The 6,328-nt window shown below is 35.6% G+C and overlaps 1 long non-coding RNA gene across 1 annotated transcript; it reads left to right on the forward strand.

Annotated features, from left to right (window-relative positions):
- Window positions 1-229: 229 nt before the first annotated feature.
- LOC309485992 lies at window positions 230-2,144 on the forward strand. Its single transcript, XR_014201359.1, has 3 exons — window positions 230-297; window positions 1,188-1,397; window positions 1,532-2,144. It is a non-coding gene; the product is annotated as an uncharacterized lncRNA (long non-coding RNA).
- The last annotated feature ends 4,184 nt before the right edge of the window (window positions 2,145-6,328 follow it).

Consider the following 6,328-nt stretch of genomic DNA (forward strand, 5'->3'; position numbering starts at 1 on the left):
AACTATATTTATTCCAATAAATTAATTTATTTTTCTTTCTTTGTTTTTTTGAGTTATCAATAAGTAAAAAGTGTGAATATTTTCGTAACTTAATATTTTCTATAATAAAATTAATTTCATTGGACTTCACCATAAATTGATTTTACAAAACTCATTTTAAAAGTTTATACCAGACGTAAAAAGACACGACCCGCCCACCCGCAGCAACGGAAGAACAATGTTCACTCGTCTGTTCCAGGAGTTTATTCGACCAGGGTTTTCCACGGAGCCGGATAATTTATACTTCACGTACCCCATGTAAGTAACTCTTTGTATTGTTAAAAGTTTGATTTTACCCTAATTAACGTGTTTGTGTTGTGCAATCTGCAAAAGCATAACGTTACGTTAGCTCTGTTTCCTACAAACTTTTGCGACCCGCCAAATTTGAATGTGCTCTATCCATAGACTGTAAAAAATAGGCTCTATCTCAAACAGCTCGTTAACTTGAGCCACATACTGTATAAATCTACATGTGTGTGCAATGTATAAGTTATGTTGTCTTTGTGTGATAGTTTAATGTTTCAGAGGTGTTTCTAACTTCAAAAACATTGTCGTTGCTTCGACATAGTTTAGGAGTGGACGTAAGTTACAGACACACACGAAGCCACAGCTAACTTAACGTTAGCTGAGTGATTATCAATTAGTCCAAAGCTGTTTAATTATGGTAAAGCATAGTTAAGGCAAATATACGGCAGTTCATCTTTCACAAATGTGTACGCTCACAATGTACTCTATGCATAGGCCTAACTCATAACCCAAATTTCATATTTCTATTGCTCTGTAATTATTGGCAGATGTCTAACTCCTGCCTCTTGATATATTTATATTTTGTTAATGCATTTTAAAACCATTTGTTTAAGTGAAAATATTTTTTTTGACTAATTTATTTGTATTAACATCCCTCCTCCCAATATTGTAATTAGTTATGCCTGTAGGTGCTGTATGATGATATCATTACAAAAATTCAGTGGGGTTTTTACATGAGGTTTCAGATTATTTTCTAAGATAAGTTCTGTGAGGAACTAAAGTTAATCATTCTTGTTTTGTTCAGCAGGATAATCTTCACTTGTATTTTAAGTGTATTTTTTAAAGGGCTTTCATCACACTTGTATTCAAAAGGCTAACTAACTTTTTTTTTCTCTCCCCAGATGGGATGGCCCTGTAAATTGTGCAGCACTGTGGTACAAGGAAAGAGTGATATTTTAAAGCATTGTATACTGCATCAGGGGACCTTTGGACACGGCCATGCCTTGCCTTGTATTCATATAGATTGCCCATGTTCTTTTAAATCCTGGAGTACCTTCCACTCTCGCCTCTCAAGATACCACCCAGAAGCTAAATCCCTTAATTCACCACAAGTAAGTCTTTCATTTACCTGCATTTTGTGTCAAAACCCTGGATTTTACAATGAAGAGGATTTTTTTGAACACATATTTGTTTTCCATCAACAAATGAGATTGTTTGTCTTAAATACTTCATTTTTATCTCAAAGGGGGCTGCAGAGACCACTGTTCATGAGGACCTGAAAAAGAAGGATATGAGCATCTATGTCTGCCGTGAGCCAGATGCAGTAGGAATCATCATTGAGGGAATACCAGTCCTTACCAATCTTGGAAATCTGGCCAAAGCATGCTGCTTGGGTTGACATATGCACTTAATCTCGAGTATCCATCCAAGGTTTCAAAAACATTTGAGGTGTTTCAAAGACTTTTCATGGGACTTGACACACTGTGCCCAAAACCAAGCCCCAAGTTCATGACTCTGAAAAACAAGCTCCTTGCCTAGGCACTCAGACATGACAGACTGTCACTCTGCACTTGTAAACATCTGTTTTCTTTGTCTGTTCAACATCATTATACATTGGACATAACATTGAATTTTTCAGGATGTTATAATGGTTTGTCCTTGTCATGTTTTATACTATGCTGCAGGTCATACTTTCTGGTGTGAAAAAAGTTTATATTTTATACACACAAAATAGCCCTGCTGTGAAGCTGCACTTTAAAAACTGGTCAGTTAGTGGGATCAGTGAGATGTTTAACTAAAGATGTTTAAAAATATTTACACACGCTGTAAAGGTATTATGCTAAGCTGTACTTTTTAAGTTGAGGGGATGATCATGCTTGTAAACTGTAATGTAAGTGTTAAAATGTTTCAATATTATGTACACACTGTACTGTAAATGTGTTTTACTAACCAGCAGTTTATAAGCTGCAATGATTTAATAAATGTTGGAAATTGACATAGTAGCACCTAATTATTTGAAGCTGTTCCAAAACAAAGGGCAAATTGGTCAAAATTAATAAATCAGAAGACATTAACTAGTATTTTTTCATTTAAATGTTACCTATTTTAATTAAGTCTAATGTGTATAATATGCTGATATGTTTTACATTGATTGTACTCAATTTATTGGCTTTTTCTGAAAATGCTACTTAATATTTTTGCATACATTGAAATGCACATTATTAAGTTGTCCTTACTCAAAATATCAGTTAGTTCACTAAACTTGCAAAAAGTAGTTGGAAAATGTTGCCTTAATTTTTTTGAGTTGAATCTAAGTAACAGTTTTTACAGTGTACGCACAAACCACACCTATGAATAATGAAGCTACTTCAGACCAACCCCTTTTAGATTTGCGCCGGGCGCAAGAGGCATTTATCCCGCCGGTATAATAGCAACAGCGCCCGAGACCCGCCCACAAAGTTACTTGCGTTTTGCGCTTGATACTTGCGATTCAGATCGTTACAATAGGGCCCATAATGTGTAAAGTCAAAGAATCTTAGGAAAAGAAACTTACATGAACAACTATTAATATTTGGAAGACATTATTTTGTATTTAATGGCATTGACTTATAGTAGGCTATGAGAATCAGTGGCACACAAAGTTATTGTTCAAACCCAAACCTAACTGAACTCTCTCACACACACACCATCTCACCTCCCTCTAAAGTTATAGTGCCTCCTGTGCCAGTGATCAATCTGTAGAAATTCATAGAATTGTTTTTCTTATGAAGACTTGAACACAGCGACCACAGCATCACGTTAGCTTCTAAGCACCCAGCAATCGGTTTGAAATGAAAATGAGCTGCCTCGCCAGATCCCTTCCAAGAGTAGAGAAACAAAAGATGGAGAAAACAAATATCGCATATCAGTGGGGCGTCACGATGGGCTGAAGATACCATAGCAGATTCAATCGTCGGATCAGACAACCTTGTAAAACAAGCGAACTAGAGTAAAGAGAGACTGAGTGATAGAAAAGGACACAGAGCTATACAAGCAAAAGTGAGTGTCGCTGTACAGGCAGATACTGCACTGAAAACATGCTAAATGAAGTAAAGGCTCAAGCACTGAGCACATTATACAATGACTTTCAAGGGCGGTTTTCTATAGGACGCTTTGAAGGTACAACCTGTCTGTCTCCTGCTCAACAAGGCTGCATTTATTTGATCAAAAATATCATTAATATTGTGAAATATAATTACATTTTAAAATAACTTTTCTATTTGAAATTTTTTATATATACTTATATATATACATAAATACATGTTCTTTTGACATCCTTTGGGAATAGGTACTTCTTTACTTCATTTCATTACTGAAAAAAGATTTAAAAAATTAATCATTAGGATGTGCTTCTGAGACAGTTCATTGACTTGAAGTCTTTTGCAAAGAATAGATTGTCCCACACCCTCACACACATATCAAAGTAATAACTTGCTACAATATCAATAAAACTTTCCTTTCAACATTCTTCGACATTCATTGCCCCTGTATATCTTCTAGTGTAACAAACCGGTCTCTAATGAGTCCCTCAAGTCTTTCTGAATGAACCCAAATGCAGAGATTCCAGAACTTACATGTGTACTGAAAACGCTATAGAGAAGCTCTTGGAATTGTCTTACTCACCGGCTAAACTGTATAACATTTTATTTGTCTGCTCTTTTCAGGCCAGAGGATTTCCTCTCACCTTTTCTATATCAGAGCACAAGAACAAGAGCCTCTGGATCAATACTCTGGCTCAATGCTGAGAGACCTGATTACATTACATAATGCCTCACCTCAGAGGAACTGAGAACAGTTTTTAGAGCTGGGCAGTATGACGGTATCTATCATAAGGCATTAGAAATGTGTTTACAGGTTGTGATTTTCCTATATCCTTCATAGCATGGAAGATATATCGGCTTAATATGATTTTGCTAGTTTTACTGTTTTGAGTCTTTTCTTGTAAGCATTACATAATGTGATTCTGTTTTTGCATAAGTATGGCAATCTTATTCTTTGGTTTTAGTCCACCAATTTCCAAATAAAAAGAGAAAAATGTTCATTTATAAGACATTTTAATCACTGGATTACCAAGAAAAGACAGTATTCTATTTTATTTAAAAAGACTAATATTCTAAACTAGGTTACACTTATTTTGAAACTTTAGACATTCTACTAAGTATTGCAACTATGTCAACTAACTCTCATTAATTTGCAACTACAAGTCAACTAACTCTATTAGTAGACTGTTAGGTTAGAAATAGGGTGAGTAGAATAAGTTGACATGTATATTGTAGCCAGTAGAATGTCTGTTGGGGAGCATCCAAATAAAGAGTTAGCAGATATTAAGCAGACAGTCTACTAATACTCTATTGACTGCTAGTAGCAAAGTTATAGTTAGTAGAATGTCTAGAGGACTAAACTATTCTTCTGTGAATCTATGGCCAAAAGTACTTTGATTAAATGTATATAGAGGTAACAGTATAAAACAATGTATTTTAAGATAGTAGCCATACCGCCCAGCCCAAATTAACATACTGTAGCATCTGTGTGTGCACGTGCATACAGAATAGATTCAAAGCCTTATAAGATCCAAGATTTTTCTACAGTAAGTGTTTTGTTACCTGAAGAAGTAATGCCATTGTTAACATTTATTTACTCACTCTTCCATGAATTCAATGAAAGATCATTGCAGCAGAAAATGTGCACCAAGTCAACTGAATAGAAAAACATTAAAAGAATTCAAGGGGTTAGTCTGTCATTAATTACTCCCCCACATGTCTTTACAAACCGTAAGACTTTCATTCATCTTCGGAACACAAATGAAGATCTTTTTGGTGAAATCGGAGTCTTTTCTGTCCCTCCGTTGACAGCTACACAACTACCATTGTGACGCTTAAAATTTTTATAAAGATTTCGTAAATCTAATCCATAGGAATTGAGCGGTTTAGTCCAAATTTTCTGGGGAGACACGATCGCTTTATATGATGAACGGATTGAATTTAGGCTTAAATTCACATATAAACATTGATCAGTGAAAATAAACAGAAGATCAACCGAACCTGCTTGACACATGAGAACAAACCTCATTGGTTCTTGCTGAAGCTCAAACGTGCTGCGTAACACAAGAATGAATCTCATTGGTTCTTGCTGAAGCTCAAACGTGCTGCGTAACACAAGAATGAATCTCATTGGTTCTTGCTGAAGCTAAAACGTGCTGCGTAACACAAGAATGAATCTCATTGGTTCTTGCTGAAGCTCAAACGTGCTGCGTAACAAGAATGCATCTCATTGGTTCTTGCTGAAGCTCAAACGTGCTGCGTAACACAAGAATGAATCTCATTGGTTCTTGCTGAAGCTAAAACGTGCTGCGTAACACAAGAATGAATCTCATTGGTTCTTGCTGAAGCTCAAACGTGCTGCGTAACACAAGAATGCATCTCATTGGTTCTTGCTGAAGCTCAAACGTGCTGCGTAACACAAGAATGAATCTCATTGGTTCTTGCTGAAGCTAAAACGTGCTGCGTAACACAAGAATGAATCTCATTGGTTCTTGCTGAAGCTCAAACGTGCTGCGTAACAAGAATGCATCTCATTGGTTATCGCACGTCAAGCGAACATGCTTGAGCTTCTGTTTACCACAACTGATGTGTGAGTTAATGTTTATATGTGAATAAAAGCATAAATTCAATCTGTTCATCATAAACCGATTGAGTCTCTTTCGAAATTTTTTATTAAACTGCTCAATTCATGGATTAGATTTACGATGTTTATGAACTTTTTGAAGTGTCAAAGTGGTAGTTGTGTAGCTGTCAATGGAGGGACAGAAAGCTCTCAGATTTCATCAAAAATATCATAATTTGTGTTCCAAAGATGAACAAAAGTCTTACGTGTTTGGAACGACATGAGGGTGAGTAATTAATGACAGAATTTTCATTTTGAGGTGAACTAATCCTTTAAATGAATAAGACTACTTTAAATTTATTTATTTTTTTATAATAATACATAGTGACTATCCAGGCTT

This window comes from Leuciscus leuciscus (assembly GCF_965113295.1).
Source record: "Leuciscus leuciscus genome assembly, chromosome: 22".
NCBI classification, from domain to species: Eukaryota; Metazoa; Chordata; class Actinopteri; order Cypriniformes; family Leuciscidae; genus Leuciscus; species Leuciscus leuciscus.